Genomic DNA, 19328 nt, shown 5'->3' on the forward strand with positions numbered 1-19328 from the left:
AACCCGGGCTTTTTGTTTTCGGGGAAAACGTCCAGCCGCTTTGAGCAGGGGGGGGGAGTTAAATGACATCAGACATCCTTAACAGCGAAATAATAATGAGAATCTTATGGCCAATTGGCATACAGAGCTTCTATGTGAGCCTTTATAGATGGAATTGTGTGTGTGTGTGTGTGTGTTCGTGTGTGTTATTCTTTTTTTTTTTTTTCTTCTTCAGTCTTCCCTGTCTCTCCTGGTCCTTTATGACTCTTTGTAGCATGTGATCGTATTTACACACGGAGGCAGTGATGAGGAAAAGATTTTGAGGTTGCGTCACTGCGTGTCCGCTGACCATGCCCCCCCCAACACAAAACACACAACACACATCACACACACACACACACATGACTCTGCTGGTCTCCTGACTTTGTTATGCGCTTTGCCATGTTGCTGCACTTTGCAGCTGAGCTCATTGTGCCTTAACCCTTTCTAATTCGCATTCTTACCCTGCAGAAATTGCCTTTTGCCCTGATTCCTGCACGTTACCGAATGAATGCGGCGTCCTTAGAGCAAGCCCGCCGTCTCCGTGTGCCATTATGCAACTGCGGCCTATGGCACGCCGTTGGGAGGCAGTCGGCCTCCCAACTGTTGTTACAAGGCTGGCTGCCAGCAAACAGCTATGTGATTGGGACAGAAAGAGGAGCCAACACGATGTCTCCGAAAGCAGGAGCTAACAGCTAACTGACACTTATCTTACCCACATTTTACAAATGTCCAGATTACTGTTAAGCCATGATGTCCCACTGCCAGTGGTTGCGACACACAACTCTTGCTTGCTTGAAAAATGCATGACAAGTGCAGCATCTTTCACAACAATATGGTCGCCAACCTCAACAAGGTGTGTATGTGTGTGTGTGTGTGTCCATGCTCCAGCCCTGATTATGATTGCTAAAGAGAATAAGAGTTATATAAGACTGTTGCTCTCCTGCTGCTCTGTGTGTTGTTATCTGTGTGTGTATGTGTGTGTGTGTGCGTGTGTGTTATCCACGTGAGAACCTGCACGGCTGAGCACTGAAGCTAATCCATGCTGCTCTGAGAGGCAGTTTTTCTAAAAGCCTCTTCATCCTGCTGCTTGACATTAATGGTCTGCAGAGGATGAATCTTAATGACCTCGCTGATGTCATGGCTGCTCATATAATTCCAGAAGTGAATGTTCGACTTGTTCGAGGTTTTAATTCATGAGCTTTTTTTTTTTTTTTTTTTTTCCCGATCCGTTATTTGTGTAACAGAAATTCCTCTGCGTTTCTGAAAGATACCACGTACTTGGTGACGCTTATCCCGCGCCTGCGTTTCATCAGAGACGTCCGATGCCTCGCTCCCGCTGCCGGTTTGAGATTGTGTTGATACAAAGCGGTGATATACACCCGTTGCTGAAGGCGTGACCTCGGTAGCAGGTGCAATGCGTTTACGAAATAAAGAGAAGAAAATCCTGCACCTTGTACGGCTGTGCACGGTGACCTGCCTTTTAAAGAGGCTAAAGGACTTTTGATCGAAACAGATTCCGAGTTCATAACCACCTTTCTATGTGTAGGGACTTTTTCCAGTTCCTAGAACCTTTACTAGAAGTTGTCTGTTCCTTCCTGCATTGGGACAGCGTAGCAACCAGCGACCATGGACCTCAGTTCCGAGAGCCAGTTCAGCTCCTTCAATAAGGCAGGGTCATTTTATGGGTCCTAGGAACTCGTGGTCATTGGTGGAATTTGTACTACTTGTCACAAGGTTCTTCTGGCGGACTGCGGAGAGCTAGTATAGTCACAGGTCATCTTGTTATCTTTTGACAAAAAAGGCAGAGCTGACGAGAAATAGATAATCAAAAAGTTACGAGAATTAAAAGGTTCCCCTAGGGGGGGAGGGTAGTTCCTGGAATCAAGTTTGACAGTTCTTCGAGCTGTGTTCTTGGAACTTTTCTGTCCAAAAATGGCTCCTGTCCATTTAACTTAAAATTCTCTCAGTTAGCTGATAAGAGTGTGTGGGTTCTTTATTTTATTAAAAGAAAAGGCTGTTGAGATGAAATTGTGGCGGAGCTAATTAGCTGGATGTTGGATTGTTCCTACTCTCTGGTTAACTGTTTGGGTAGGGGAAATGTCCTAAAACTGTTTGTTCGAAATTGCATGCTTAATGAATTTGCCACCAGAGAGTCGGATTTTAATTTAGAGAAATAAATCACAAACAAGCTCCTGTAGTCGGTCCAAATCATCGGACCTAAAAACGAAAACAAGATCCGCAGAGGCCATTTTCCCGAGGAGCTTTGAAGATATGGAAGCAGAAGAGATAGCAGTAGGACCTGTTACTTATGTTTTTAATAAAAAGAAATCACACAAATCGTTCGGGGCGCTGAGCAAAAATACCCCAAACTCAACTAATTACTGGAGAAAATTACTAGCGAAAACTCATCTTTTCCCTGTGTGTTGCGAACGTCTCCGAACGGCCCCCTCTGCCGGATTTAGTTATCGTCACCGGCCCGGCGGCCGTCTTAATGCTCCTCACATGAGAGTCATTAAGGGTGCCGGCACATAAAGAGACCCGTTCCCCCTCCTCGCCAAGCCCCCACCCCTGACGGAGAAACAACCGCATGGATCAGGTTCCGTTGACTGCGAGGACTCACCAGGTCTTAATTCTCCGGGTTTAGATCATCAGACGCCACGCAGCCATATGGTCTCTTAAGGCCACCCAGTGTTCTGCTCCTGTACCACCTGCTTCGATACCGCATCGTCTCGCCCGGCCTCCCACCACCACTATATTTTTGTTGTGTTTATAGTCAACGGGGTCTTAACCAAATCTCTATTCAAACATTTAGCGCTCTAGTAGCTCCCAGTGATGGAGTATTTATTGTTCTATTGTCGTCTTCTGTTTTTCTGCCAACATTTGCACTTGGCTAGCGGCAAACTATGTGTCTGTGTGGGAGTGGATGGTGGTTCCTAGTGAAAGAGACTAATCAAGGCTGACTGAGAAACACAGAGAGCACCTTGGTTTTACATGCCGTTTAGTAGTGGGCGGGACCAGAGGCTCCCACCCACCGTACTGCTGAATCTGCAGCGGTCCGGGCCGTGAAGGAGGAAAACAATGGCGAACGCAGCATTTACGTCGCTGTGATTTCAAAATGTTTACAATACCGAAGAATGCATCCACCCGCTTTTGTTCTCCGTGTGTGTTTCACTTGACTCGGAAAATTATTCGGCAGAGAGAGACAAATTAGACAATTAGTGCGAACCATGAATAAATATCATGGGTATGCTGGGAACCAAAGTATGCTTCGTGTAAACATTTCTGGCAAACGCAAAGGGAAGGGACGGAGTAGCGTTGGGTGGTGGATGCGTCCAAAATATAGCAAGCCTTGCTGTTAGAGACCGCATTGAGCCCCATCTGCAAATTTCACCCAAAACCTCAGGTCTTCTAACTTCGCCAAGGGCTCTGGTGCCGAAATGACAAAAAAAAACTGAAGATTCTTGTGGTTTCAGGACAGCAAATACATATATTTCTTATTATGGCCATTCATTCATTATCTACACCGCTTATCCCTGACTCAGGGTTGCAGTGGGGCCGGAGCCTAACTCAGCTGTCATTGGGCGAGAGGCCTCATAGAAATATGCAGGTATCCCCCCTCTCATTCATGTCATATAGAGACAAACAACCATTCACTCTCTCATTAACGTGTTATTTAGTGAGATTCAACACTAACAGATTTTGCACCTTTGAAGCATCATATTGACAACACTTTAACATCCATTGAGGAGACAAAAGTAGCTAACATGGTTAGCTTGATGGCTGATTTGATCAGCAAATGAACCACTGCTCAAAGTCGCCCGTCAGAGAAAGAGATACATCCCAGGGACAAGTCAATCATGCAGCGTGAAATGCGACCTCAGATTCTATCTGCCACCGCACTGTCGTCCGCAGAGCAGCACTATACTCCGATAGTGACGCGCAAGCAGCCGCTGGATCGGCAAACCCGTGGAATTGCCAGGTTGTATTTTTGTTGCATACTGGCTTTACCGAATCTAAATCTACCTTGTAATCGTTGCAACAACTTGGTCCTTATCTTTGTTTTGAATTGAATTTCATCCATTCTTCAGGCTCAAGGCTAATAAGATATGACGTTACCCTGTGAAAAATGGCTGAGATCATTGTCTTTTCCCTGAAAGTTAATCTTTTTTTTTTTTTTGTGTGCGTCACTTGACTGAACAACAAGCTGTCTGGGTTCAGTCGCTGCGTTTTTAACACCCCCGTGCAGTTTGACATCTAAACCAAATTATCCTTGACTTGCATCAGTTTTTTTGCGACATAAGGACTCGCTTATGGCAGGTGGACGGTCGGTCAAGCCGTGCGGAGGCATCGTCGGAGGAGGAGTCAGGCTGGGAGGGGGTCAGCTGCGTTTAAGAAAACACATGCAAACTCCTCTAGACCGCGTGTTTGGGTTGTGGCTGCATTGTTTTCTCCTGCCGGGAAGGGATTCGGATTGCACGGCAAAGACGAGAGGGAGAAGCTCCAAAATCCCTCAGCTATTTCTCTTTTCCAATCATCCCCCCATTCCTTCACTCTAAGTGGTGTTTATAGGGGTCGGCCAAGCACGGTGCCACGGGAATGGAGGCATCAGAAATGCTTTTAGCGCCTGTTTCACTTTTGTCTGATAAGCTGCGAGTTCTTAGTCGTCTGTAGTTGGAGTGCATTAAGCTACGGCCCTCTCGTCTTTATCTCTCGCTCTAGAAATACTTCTGTTGGTTTGAGAGTTTCCTCCATAGCTGGTACGGTTCCTCTTTTGACTCGAAAACGAGCATCACGCTCTCCGTTGCCCCCGTTTTCCCTTCTTATCTCTCCCCTCATATGTTATCTTAAGCTAAAGCTCAAACTAAGCCAAAGCTTCGAACAAAAATAAAAAGCCACAGATGGGTGTTGGCAGTTTTTTTTTTTTTTTGGCAAGCGGAAACAATTCTATTTAGTATGATTAACTCTTGTTGAGACTTAGCGGGATTGATTTTTTTTTTTTTTTTTTTTTTTTTTTTTAAAGGCAAACAAATAGAGTTCAGGATGAAGAAGAGGGAATGATGAGGTGGTGTTTATCAGCGACCTGCAGAAAATCTTCTCTCACTCCCTCATAATTCATCAACAAAGCTCATCCACCTGTCATAGGCTAACTGCTAATACCTCTGTGACGTTAGCTGTTTTTGGATAGAATTTTGGATAAAAATCCCTCCCCCCACCCAGGGGGAACTCTTTCCAGATTTCTTGGACATGAAAGTGCCACACTTAAAAACAAGTTACAGAAGATGACACAGATGAAGACATGGACAACATGGAGAGCGATGTCATGACCGCGTACATGTTCAACGTGGCAGTTTTTATTCTCTCCCTGCGCTGCTTACCCAGCCGTTAGTTTACTCTGTATATTCTGGCCAAATTGTTTATGTTCTGCTGCAAGCTCTCAAGGCCAGAGGAGCTCAGACCTATTCATCGGTCCATTTCTCACTGGTTTTGTCCATTTCGTAGCAAGAAAACAGCTGATCTTGATTTTTTTATGAATGGCACTCGGTAGTATCTGGTAATTGTATTGGCTCATTAGTTCTACCAATCATTTACATCACATGCGTTCCTATGGAACTGTAAGAACAACCTGCCTGGTAGAAGGAACTGGAACAGTTCTAGAAAGTGAGGTCTCTGGTTCCCATGCTGTCACAATGCAAGGGACTAGTTCCTGAAAAGGATATAGGAACTGCGAAAGGGGCTATTTGGCAATAAAATTCATCAGCCTGTCATACGTCACTCATAATACTTCCTCTAATATGTTAAGCTGATGTGACATTAGTCCTGCATAGTTGTGTGCAGACTCTCCCACATTATTTGTGAATGGCCGGCCCACACGACGCTGCTCTAACTAGAGCCTGTCAGAGTAAAGGTCAGTCAGATGTCAAAGGCCACACACACACACACACACACACACACTCTCTGGAACGTACATCTCATGTCGTTTTCAGAATTATTAGCAAAACGCCCAACAGCGAAATAAACTGTCAACAATGGTGGGAAAAAGTCCCAAAGGTCAATGGTATGATAAGCTGACATTTTAGGTGAAGTATTCTCTACCTCCTCCGTTCGTTCCCTCCCTCCAGTCTTGTTACCCCACACTTATTCATCAGTATCACTACAAATGCGCTGTCTCATGAAGTATCGTTGCAGACTCCTGCATCTCAGAGCCTGATCCGGTGGAACGGAAGTTGCAACCAATTATTATTCATAGGGAACATTTAGACGCACATGTGGATACACTCAAGCGCCGGGGTCTTTTTCTGCCACTTTAATTCCAGGTTAAAGCGGTGTCTTTTTTTTTTTTTTTTTTTTTATAATTTTAATCAAACCAGTGCGATCCTGGAGGCACCGGGGGATTTTTAAAGTTTACCTCACCTGATTAAATATGGAGTGGATTAGTGGAGTGGCCCGAGACTGAGGAACCGCTGACTGTTGTCTTGGGAACGCCATCAATCATATTAATCAGCATCGATTGTCGCGTTTCTCTCAAGGTGAAGTGAAGGAGGACGGTGGGGAGGAGCCAGTCACTGAACTAGGTTGGTTATAATCAAGTGTTTTCAAGGCTGGGAGTGGGAGAGTCCAAAAAAAAAAGAAAAAAAGGGTGCACGTATGAGCACTAGAGATACCCATTTTCCACTGATGAAATCAAAGTGAGGAGGGGAGAGTAATGGATTGGTCTCATTTGTGCGGGAGACCAGACGGGAGGTCAAAGGTCATGCAGGGTCCCCTTGTTCACACTGAAGCTCCGACTCCATCCACTTAACCCGCCAGCCCTTGCCTTAACACTCGCCGCCACACACACACTCACACGCACACACGAGACAGCCCTCTGATTGCAGTAGGGCTGTTTATCCTGAGTGATCAGTCGTCCGCGGCGTATCAAAGTCATCAATCGATCAGCGTGTCGGTCTGTGGTTTGTCTGCGTGATCTCACCTTGGTGTGTGTTTGTGTGCGTGTGTGTATGTGCATCTCTGAATCTTGACTGCCGTTTTTCGACGATATAGAACCAATGAAAAATCGAGTTTGTTTCAAAACTGTGTGGGTGGATTTGTTTACATTCTGCAGCTGTGCTGAGGAGACCGTGTCACTCTTTGCACAGGACCTGTGTCAGCAGTAAGGCGATGAAGCAGAGTGAGAGGAAGGAAGGATATCCACACACACACACACACACACACACACTCATGCGCTATACTTCCTCGGGCCCTTCCCTGTGAGACACACACACACAAACAAACACTCCATCTGACCATTTGATCTTGCTGTATTAGTGTGCGCAGGATCCGAAACCCAAAATGTCAGAGCTCCAGGAGGAGTGCGTCGGTGGACGTCTCCCCATAGTAGCTGGCGGTCAGCTCATTCCGGATTTGTGTTTGTTGGCAGTTTCCTTCACCAGTGACAGCTGGAGGCTCGGGGAAGTCTCCGTGTCTAGACTACTGAGTTAGAATGTTCTCAGAAAGGAGCAGTTTCGCCGCAAAACGTGCTCGGATTCATCACTGACAGGCGGTTATCAAATCTGTTTGGAGTCGTGGGCTGCAGGCCTCGACGTACACTCCCGCTTTTGCCTATTCCAGTTTTATTTTCTGAACCCGGTTTCGCTGAGGAGTTGAACAGGCTCGCTTGTGCATACCAGACTTTGGGAAGCCGAGCCCGGAAAAAGGAAGCAGATGAACCGATGACAACCGAACAACAATGCAGTCCTATGCCGTTGCTCAGTAAGGATCCTTAGATGTGCACACTTTCACCTTCCCTCTTAAGAGGTGTGCACAAAGACATTGCGGTCAATGGGTTGAGCACTGACATGGAGTATTTGTCCGCTTCCACGGCCCAGGGGTCGGGAGTTATCAGACTCACATCGGCTGCATTTTCATATTTAAGGGAAGCCGAAGGGTGCTCCCTGTTTGAGACCAATATCTAAACGCTACCATTCATTTATTTATTTTCTATACCGCTATACCAGTGGTCATTAGATGAGAGCTAGGGTTCACTCACAGGGCAACAGACAACATCTACTCTCTCCTTTACATGAACTGGAGAGACACTTTCACTCTCTCAATCCAAATGAATATCCTGCATGTTTTTGGTCTGTGGCTGGACATCGGAGAATCTGAAGCAAACTTGCGCAGACACAGCGGAGGGACATGGAGACTCCGCAAACCCCCCCCCCCCCGTTGAAATCGAACCCGGGACCTTCTAGCTGTGAGGTGGGAGGGCTAAATGTTTCGTTGTTTTGCAATCTCAATTGATACCATGTGGGAGAAAAAAAATGACTGGAATTTGGTCACTTGAAGCTGTCAGTGTGAGGTCAGCCACAATGCTCCTGTGCAACATGAGGAATCATTAGAAGCCCACGCAGTAATGCATTGGCAGGGGAAAATGAAGCAGTCGTCTTCACACAAATGAGCTAAATGTGTTCATATTTACTAAATATTTCTGATAAGTCATTTTGTAAGTGTATTTGTGTAGATTTTATCATGCAAATTGAAGCCAAGTCAGACATAATGTACTACTAGCATCTTTTCAAGTCCTTCCAGTCATTGCGTCACTCTCTAAAAGTGTAATTTTTAAAAATAGTAATACCTGGGGAATAGCTAATTGTAATACCTGGGGAATAGCAGAGTAACCACTTGAAAGGTGCTAATAATAAGACGGCGTTTCCTTAATTTTCCTCCACTGAAACCAGACCATCGAGCTGAACTGGTTGGAATTCTTTGGTTCAACCAGTTTGAGGATGAACAAGGGATGCACTGTTAGATATCCTTCAGTCAATATACAGTTCAATGGCCATACCAGTGTGTGTGTGTGCGTGTGTGTGTGTGTGTGTCTGTGTGGGTGTGTCAACTGTTCAAATGCGCCACGGGGTGTTTTGTGTGTCAGGCTGAGCAGGGTAAACTCCCCTGCTATGATCAAGGTAACTCACCTGGTAATAAAATCAACATAGGGACCACCATCTGGCATGGCACGTGCACATGTGCATGCAGATGTGCAGGGCGCGCACAGTGAGTGAGTGAGTGAGTGAGTGAGTCCGTGCACACACTTTGATGAACCTAAATATCTATTTCTCTCGGACTAAAGAGCTGCGTTCTCTCTTTGGCAGCCTAGTAAATCAACCCACCTCGCTTCTGTACTCCTTCTCTTTCAGTTTTTCTCTGAGTGCGTGTGTATGTTTGTGAGTGTGTCTCTGTGTATCTGTGTGTGCGTCTTTTGGCAGCCAGTATTGGTTGGCACACAAGCATGGGGCCTTCTTAGTTCCTCACACACACACACACACACACAAAAAGACAACTTGACAGTAAGGTCTACCCTGCTGTTTGGACTCTGTGTATTGATTGTTTGTGTTTTCCTCTGCAATAAGAGCTGCTCTATGATTGGCTGTGCTTGTGCGAGTGTGTTTTTCTAATGGTCAGCTTAAATAATACTTTCTCAACTGTTATTTTATTTATTTTTATACATATTTGAACACTTTACTGATGTTAAATTCGACCCATGTGTGTGAGTGTTTGTGTGTTTGCATGAGCGTGCCAGTAAGGAAGACAACACTGGGAACTGTAATGGCAGGAAATAGGCAGGAGCTAACACAAAGGGAAAACCTGTCAGCAGTCTCCTCACTGAACACTCTCACACACACACATACACACACACACACACACACACGAAACATTAATTACACTCCGCTTTCTTTCCAAAATCTCTGCTAATCTCTGACCCGAGCACCAGCTTTAGCTTTGTGTCACCTGCATGTGCAAACGGGAGTATATTTCTTTATGAATGTAATGTGTGCGCATGTGTGTGTGTGTGTGTGTGCGCACATGCATACACGTGTATGTATAAACCTCTCATTAAATTTCCCCCTCTGTGTCTCCCTTCCACGTCCCCTCTTCGGCTCTCACCGCCCCCCTGTCTCCCTCCTCTTGCTCTCTTTATTGTGGTTCCTTTTAATTGGAGTCTGAGGTGGTAATTACAGGGCGAGGGGGGAGAGAGGAAAAAGCAGAAACAACATGGCCGTGATGAAAGTGTGCCGGAAAAGTAGAGATCGTGGGGATTCGCACTCCGCGAAGAGTGGACTTTGAGAACTGATCCGTACGAGTTTTCTCAGATCACTTTGTATCTGTGGGCGTTCACTCCCGATAGGACGTTACACACTTCATGTGAACTCACGCTGGCTAAGCGGGGCCCATTCTGTCCACATTTTATGAATTTACTATAAGATTTTTGAATGAGTGACAGCGCATTAGCGTTTTAATGACTTTGTTATGTTTTTTTCAATGCAAATTGTATAAAAAAATCTTTATTGGGGAAACTAATTGGCTTTGAAACTTTTCTGACAACTGCCGATGGTCATTGGAAAGACAATGATGTGTGTATGAGCAGTGTTTTATTGCATTATTAGGACATTTTTCTTTGTTCGGAATGTTTGTTTTTGAGTGTGCGTGCATTGACTCTGCATTTAAACTCTCTGTGGCCTCCACGTGCGCAACTCCCTCCTCCTTTTTTTTGCTGTTTATTTCTGTCTCGTTCTCTCATTCCGTCCTCTTTGTGTTTATTTCTCCTCCACCGAGGCGCCAGGCTTGACACTTTCCATCGTTCCCGCTCCGTCTTGCAGTTAGGAGCCGTGGTTTCTGTGGCGCGCGGCTGCGTGCGAATTTCTCTCTGGAAGGTCAAAGATCCTCAAGGTCTCAAGGTTTTGCTTTATTGAGGGTCTAACCCGGTAGATATGAGAAACAGTAGCCGCCCCACCTCTTCCGCCGTCTGGGGGACACACTCACACACACACACGCGATAGCTGGGAGCAAGCTGTGCTGTAGGGATACATTAATGCTGATCCACATTATCATAATTGAGGTGTCTGCTGAGCTGGTATGTGTGTTTTGCGCAAGTCTGCGTGTCTGAGTGTATGTATCCAGGGGGAATATAGAGTCTTTAGAGCTAGACAGACACCATACTTTCATCTTTTGGCTTAACAATACAATGAAAGACAGGCCGCTCAATGTGTGTGTGTGTGTGTGTGTGTGTGTGTGTGTGTGTGTGTGTGTGTGTGCGTGTGTGCGTGTGTGCGTGTGTGCGTGTGTGCGTGTGTGCGTGTGTGCGTGTGTGCGTGTGTGCGTGTGTGCGTGTGTGCATGTGTGCATGTGTGCGTGTGTGCGCGCGCGTGCATGTGTGAGAAAGGGGGCCAGAAAAGCATGCTTTAATTACAACATGAGGTTCCCTGATAGAGATCGTGGATCAGAGCAAGAGCCTTTGTTTGTCAGTGATTTCAGGAAGAGAAATCAAGTTACACCACCAATAAAAATAATATATAATAATAACAAAAGCACTATATGATGTGATATGATAACAATAATTATGATGACAATTGTAATGATAATAACGTTTATTTTAATAAAAATAATAATAATAAACATTATTATTATTACTATTATCATCACTTTTGTTATTATATCACTGTTGCTGTTGATGATGATAATAACAATAACTATTATAATAATCATTATTATCTTTATCATTATTGTTTATATATTGATAGCAATCATAATGATTATTGACGTGCATAATTATCATTGACACTTATATTTTCACTGTTATTATGATATTTCTGTTAACGATATCATTAACATTATTATTATTATTATTAGTACTGTTGTTATTATTACTACGATGATAATTATTATTGCCAAAGTAATCAATAAAATGCTGATAAAATCAAGCTTTGAGTTTTTAATAAGTTTGACTCCTTGGTCAGGCATTTGTAGGAAACTAAAGATGGGTGATCTTGAAAGAACAGAAAGAATAAATGTCATGGTGTAAAGGCACCAGATTAAACTTTTTAAGAACAAAGTGTTTGTTAACGCTCTTAATTTCTCCTGAATCTAACCAGTGAAACCTTCCACAGAGGAAAAAGTCAAACTTTTGTATGGACAAAGTAAGACCACATGAGATGCTTTTCCGGCGGATGGTAAAAGCTCCATGGGCGTCTGGCTGCATCGCACACACACACACACACACACACACACACACACACACACACACACACACACACACACACACACACACACACACACACACAAGGACAATTGGGAATGGGGTTTTCATCAACAATCGTGATTGGGGTGACATCACGGCGTCCGTCATGTTGGGCAGTCTCATCAGGTTGAGTGCTATTATATAACCCTCCGTCCATCGCTCAAATGGGGGCTGGATGGAAATTAGATCCAGGAGTCCGGATTAGATTAATACCAGGCAGTCTGACACGTGAGCCTGGGGGCGGGAACCTGGACGCAGACTATATGCCGTATACAATGACAGGTGTGTACCTGAGCATGCAGATATAAACAGATGGACCATGTGAGCTTATAGCTTTAGAAATATTTTTCCAGAGCGGCGCAATTTCATCGTCCAAACGAATAGCAAAGGCGCCGATAGAGACAATAATACCGTTTATCAGAACAGGACAGTGCATCGGACTTTTCCATCTAAATGAACTTGGTGGGTTTATCCACCTTTTCTGCTCAAAGCTGGACTTGGATGCTGGAGGTTACATTTAGCAATTAAAGGTCCTTAGCTATCAAACTAAGAGGGTATTGAATGGATTGTAATCTGTTAATGGGTGTGTGTGTGTGTGTGTGTGTGTGTGTGTGTGTGTGTGTGTGTGTGTGTGTGTGTGTGTGTGTGTGTGTGTGTGTGTGTGTGTGTGTGTGTGTGTGTGTGTGTGTGTGTGTGTGTGTGTGTTGTGCTGCAAAGCCTGGCTTTTGCATTAACATCGAATTGAAAACGAATTAATGCAGTTCAGTATGGGGTGATGTGATCCCCCTCTAAACATATGGGTCCGGACAAAGTCTGTGCGTGTGTGTATGCATGTGTGTGTGTGCACTTAGGGAGGGATTTAAGAGTGTGACAGCTACTAATAAGCTTGTATGTAACGTAATGTGAATTACTTTGAAGGACTTTTTATGCAGGTATTGTGTATGTGCGTGCGTGCGTGCGTTAATAACATTATAAAGTTTATTTACTTTAATATGGAGTTAAGTATCACTTGTGCTTGTATGTGCACATATGTTTGTCTTAAGCCGCTATGACCACATCCTGGTGTGTGTGTGTGTTCGTGTGTTATGTTTGCGTGCGTCTGTAGATGTTAATGATCAGGTGCCCTAATTACATGTATAAAGAAATACACAACAGAGCTTCTTGCCAGGTCGATTGTTGACACACATAATATGGCTCTGGGGAATTAACACCGATAACGACACATTTATAAAGCCATAGTAGCTCTCAGGTGCCAGCTTCTGCAAACAAGACTTTAGACTTTAGACAAAAATTTACATTCGCACTGTACTCTGTTGTAGTTACAGCCCTGCCTTGCATTGCGCCCTACACGTCAACAAACGCTTGCATGTTATCTCTGCTGACGTTCAAACAAGAGACGCCCTCACACACCACACACACAAAGAAAAAGCTGTCATACACGTTCCAGTGAAAGGTAATCATCTGATCTATCTGGGGATCATAAACATTTGCATAGATCTTGTATTGCGCGATTCGATGGTGAGCCATTCCAATATTCTCACAGTCGTTTGTTTGATTGGAGGCCCTATTTCACACGGTGAGAGGTTAATTACACACGTCTCTTTTTATTTTTCTACATGAAAGTGCCAAAACAGACAGTAAAACACAGCATCCTCTTTGTCTTTGAAGTGCTGACAATACCTTGCACGTCCTCATAACTGTGCACGTTACCATTAACCATCTCATTCTATTAAATCAACTGGAAACGTAAGGAGCTAAAGATTGACACTGGGATATGTGGTTTGAGAGAGACGGATAATTAGTCTTTGTGTCCTTTTATTGTTCGTCTGTGTGTGTGTGTGTGTGTGTGTGTGTGTGTGTGTGTGTGTGTGTGTGTGTGTGTGTGTGTGTGTGTGTGTTCATTCACAAGGAACCCCCCCTCCCTCGTCTGCTCCATGATGAGTCTTCCAGTGTAGAATATGGAGAGCCCTCGTGTAGAACAAGCCCACACTACGTGTTTAACATTGACCTTTACGCTAGACGTCTTCTCATGTGTTGGATGCGCGTAGTGTGTGTGTGTGTGTGTGTGTGGGGGTGTGTGTGCATGCGTGCGCGCACACACATCAGGATGTGTTGGCTGACGATTTGTCAACAAGCCAATCTGGCCATTGTGTGACCGTGTTGCACCAATCGAGCGCTGATAAAGTTGTCAAATATTGTGCAATCAAGGTAGGAAAAAATTCAACCAAACAAAAAAACGAAGGTCAGAGTGTGAGAGAATCCAGATTATAATCTGGTTTGACTTTATTTTCAAATTCCACTACTTTTCTATAGCAGGGAAATGCACAGGCTCACCAGTAGGTTCAGGAGCGGCTAATAGCTGCTATGCAGACACAGTAACTTAAACAGACGTGTAGACATGTGGCCTCACGTGCACTCGCACACACATGCACATACAAAGATCTTAGTGTTTGCTGGGATTAAGCAAAGAATCATTAATCTTGCTTAGCATGGAGCTAATTCACCAAACTCACCCCCACATAAACACGCTTAGCTATGAATGTGCAAACACAAATGAATTCCTGCGGGCGTGCGCGCACACACACACACACACACACACACACTAAATAATGCCTTTCTATCTGAGACAATGCTCTCTTCCATTATTTTTAATTCAGTTTATGTTATATTGTTCATCCTCTTCGTCTTCCTGCTTTTAAGCTCCTCCCCTTAGTTGTTGAGCGCTTACAGGTGTACCTTCGTGCACATGTATGTGTGCATGTGTGTATGTCTGCGTCTGCCAGACAGGGTGGTACTACTCTGTTGGTATTCATTCGTTTTGTTTTCAATCTTTTGCAAACGCGGTCATGTGTGCATTTCTACTTCTTTGTCTGTCACACGTCAGACACGCACAAACACACACACACAAAGTATTTGGGTGGTGCACAAGGGTCCGATTATTTTGGGACTCAGCTGTGAAAAAGGGGATTGAGGCTTTTTAGTAAGGTTGCAGGGGGTTCAAGAGATTAAATAGATCTTAGCCTCTTATTTAACGGCAAAGGGAAACTATATGTGCTTTTGTTTTTCCCCTTGTTTTTTTTGTTTGTCCAATAGGTTATTTTAGCGAGTATTCACATGCAGATAAAGATTAACATATTATGAGAGATTTCTAAAGTGTTCTGATCAAAGAAGCAATCAGGGAGGTAAGTAAGAAGTAATTAAGAAGTAACTAAGATGTAATGTACTTGTACATGTACAGCAGATTAACATTTATTCAAAATCATAGAAATTTTGAGAGATCAACCTGATAGTTATCCTGAATTCACCTCAAAAATACTTATACGCATTTAAATATTAGGTAAGATTCTCTAAATATGGCAAAAATAATTAACAAAAAAAAGGGGGCATAAGTGAGTGATAAACACATACAAGAAATGGATTAGAAGCTTTTGATCTCAAATAAAATAAAGAAAATAATAATCCTTCATTAGACATTCAAATTTATGTATGCCAATGCATATATTACCATCTTCTGATGATCATTATTTTTTTCCACAGTCAAGCATTGTGATGTGTCATAAAAAAAATCCATCGTTTGCCGCATATCCTGCACATGATCGCAGGGGATTCTGGAGCCTATCCCAGCTGTCACAGGGCCACATATAGACATACCACCACATTGAGGATGTCATTCACATCTACAATGATTTTCGTAATAACGCGGTTTACTTTTCACGGTTTCGCTACTTCACGGATTTGCATCGTGCATTGTGTTCTGCATTCTGATTGGCTAAAAAGTCACTGGCTTCTTCTCTACCTGTGCGTCAATAACGTTGCAGTTTAATATGTACACGTACGTAAAACAGCTTGCCAAATTTACATTACGCACGTGCAAATTCTTTTGCAATTTTGAGTTTCTCTAAACCCCATAATGTTGACAAAACGCTCTGGACCGACAAAAGCACCTGTGGCAGGGCCCAAAAGGCAGTAGAAGATGCTATCTATCGCAAATAAAGTCAAACTTCTGGGCATGCTAAGGGAAGGTAAAAGCTATGTGGCTGTTGGTCGGCATTACAGAATTAATGAATCTTCTGTTCGTTCCACAAAGAAGGAAGAAAAAAACATAAGGACGACAGCAGGAACGTATAATAGAGTATTTAATTGTATAATAATTGTAAAAAAAAAGTAAAGGTTTCTACTTCACGAATTTTGCCTATCACGGGTTCTTTTTGGAACGTAACCCCCGCGAAAAACAAGGGTATACTTTAATGGCAATGTAGGGTTCTCTTTGAGCCTTCTGCATGTTTTTTGACCGTTGGAGAAAACCAGAAGGTTACCAATGCAAACACGAGGAGAGTCCACAAAGAGTGGTCCCTCTATTGGAATAGAACCGGGGACCTTCTTGCTGCGAGGCTGAAGCGCTAACCACTGCACCGCTGCGCTAGTGAAGTGAAGTGCATAAATTACAGTGTAGCGTCAGAGTCAGTCCGTGAAATGAGGTGAGCCTTCACAGGAAATAGAAATTGTAGGAGCCTCCATCATGCCAGTAACATGAAGGAGGGGTGGGGGGTTGGAAAGAGGACATTTTCAGGTGGGAACATGGAAGATGGAGACAAGGAAAAAGGGGCAGGAAGTGGAGATGGGCAGTCATGTGCTGTGGAGGAGTGAGTGGAAAGAGAAGCTTGTCTCCTCTTGTGTGACCCGTCCTGTCTCCTGTTGGGTTTAGTCATGTAGACAGTTGGTTTGAACCATACCAGAGAGGTTGTGTGTGTGTGTGCATGCATGTGACTGTGTGTTAAAGTCATTGGGCAATAATCTGTGTGTGTGACAGGGGCTTATTATACAAGAGTGACCGTTCCTGTTGGATGGAGCCCACGGCGGAGTGGAATCTCAATAATGTCTGCCCCGCCCAGCTTTCTTAGATATTCACAGAGGTTTTTGGGAGTGTGTGTGTGTGTGTGTCTGGTCCCCCTCCTCCCAACTCCCCGACACACACTCAGCTCACACACTTAATGTCTGATCTGCTCTTTTGATTATGTAAGGGCTCTCGTTCCAGCCGAGTGTCTCCTCGGGCGAAAAGGGAGATGCAATAAGACTCGTCCTTTCAATACTTAATAAAGTCCCGGCTGCCGCTGCGGGTTTTACCCCGCTTAGCTTCAGCCGGTCCCTTCGTTCCGAGCCGCAGCCCGCCGAATTGAACATAAATCACCTGTGTTGTGTTTCTGTGCCATGCTGCTGACTCATGCTTCTACGTGCTGGCGAAGCAATACACACATCACAGCAGTCAGAGGAGCCGGGCGGTCCGGGGCCACCATGAGCTGCTTTTCCACTGCGTGATAAAAAGCTCGGCCTTTATTTTTATTTCTCTTTTCCCCAATCAGGCAAAAGTACCAGCCACTTTTTATTTATGTTTTGGATCAAAAGTGTTGAGGTATTCAAAACAGCCGATTTCACAGGCGACACAGGGGAAAGCGCCTCAAAGTTCTTAGCAGAACCGTGAACTTATGATGACACACAGACACACATTTTTATGTTATTTATTTTATCCTATTGCATGATATTCCAACCCATGTATGGCAGCTAGTCTGAGCTGAGGAGCGAGACGTTTGTTGAGATGCTGAGTGAGTCGTTCGTTTTGCTGGCGGGAGAGCTACTCTGAGCTAATGAGTGATTCGTTTAAAGAGTTACTGAGTGAGTCATTTGTTTTGCTAACGGGAGAGCTACTCTCAGCTACTGAGTGATTCGTCCATGGAGTTTTTAAGTGAGTTGTTCGTATTGCGAGTGGGGAGGGGCACTGTGGACTAATGAGTGATTCGTTACTGAGTGAGTCGTTCCAATGGAGTCCACGAGTGGGGAGGCCGAAATATTTTGTCTCTTCATTCCCAGACCATAACAGTAAGGGGAAGGGAGACATGAGTTGAAACAAGAAACCAGAGCTGTTGCTCTTCCAACCAGGCCGATACAGTGATAAATGTGAGATAACTTACAAAAGAAGTTAGAATAGCAAGCGCCATGGTGATGTAGTGGATAGCGCTTCTGCAGCTCTGCAAGAAGTCTTTCTGTATGGCGTCTCCATGTTCTCCCAGTATTTGTGTGGGTTTCCTCCGGGTTCTCCTGTTTCCATCAACAGTCCAAACACATGCAGTCGCTTCACTGAGACACTAAATGACACGAACATGTGAATGAAAAACTGGATGGTTGGATGTCTCCATATGTGGCCCTGCGATCGACTGGCGACCGGTCCAGGGTGAATCCCAACGGGTTAGACTCAAGCACCCTTACGACCCTGAATACAATAAAAGACTGTCTCAGAAAATTAGAATATTGTGATAAAGTTCTTTATCTTCTGTAATGCAATTACAAAAACAAAAATGTCATGTATTCTGGATTCATTACAAATCAAGTGAAATATTGCAAGCCTTTTATTATTTTGATGTTGCTGATTATGGCTTACATCTTAAGAAAACTCAAAAATCCTATCTCAAAATATTGGAACATCATGAAAAAGTCATTTTTGTTTTTTTTATTGCATTACAGAAGATAAAGAACTTTATCACAATATTCCAATTTTCTGAACAGTACTGTATATTCATTCACTTTATAGTGTGATAATGAATAAATGAATAGATAATGAATAAATGAATGAAATTTAGAGTAGCAGTTGAACAATAGTCACATGATATCTAGTCTTTAATTTGCATTTAGGTAACAAGCAGGAGCTGGAACGAGTTAGCAGAAAAGTTAAAAGAGACAAGGATTCATGACTAACGAGTTGGTAAATGATTTGTTCACGACTCACAGTTCTAGTCATGCCACCCATACATCTAATCACTCATGGAAAACCATAATGTCACACCTACTCACACCTTAGGACTAGTTTTTAGAGTTTTACGTCTCAGCCTAGTCTGAAACTAGGTCTTACAGGATCACTAATTACAAGACTACAACTAGATCTTTTCAGCAATTTGTCCCCACGATGCATGTTTTCACCAGATATTTGCAGAGCCTCAGCTATTTCAGTCCATCGCTTTTCCTTTTCCACTCGGTTGTGATACATTTGAGAGTTGACGCCGTACAAGCTGGCCCGTTCCACCCATAACTCCACCATCTGTCTTTATGGATGGTTAATATTAATCGGAAAAACCTTCACTGTTTCCATTGTTGCCAATACCGCTCTGGTGATTGCTTGTCTACCGGGTTTCCTGTTTCCAGTTTTGTAGGAGCTCATCTATTGGTTGTTGACTCGTTATGTCACCGTAAAGACTGAGAGACT

The 19328-nt window shown here is 43.9% G+C and overlaps 1 protein-coding gene across 1 annotated transcript in view; it reads left to right on the forward strand.

Annotated features, from left to right (window-relative positions):
- sema4f (sema domain, immunoglobulin domain (Ig), transmembrane domain (TM) and short cytoplasmic domain, (semaphorin) 4F) overlaps positions 1 to 19328 on the forward strand; it is a 51960-nt gene that overhangs the window by 1511 nt on the left and 31121 nt on the right. The window lies entirely within an intron of this gene.

This window comes from Fistularia commersonii, chromosome 19, assembly GCF_037954325.1.
Source record: "Fistularia commersonii isolate RoL2024-O1a breed Wild chromosome 19, RoL_Fcom_v1.0, whole genome shotgun sequence".
Lineage (NCBI taxonomy): Eukaryota > Metazoa > Chordata > Actinopteri > Syngnathiformes > Fistulariidae > Fistularia > Fistularia commersonii.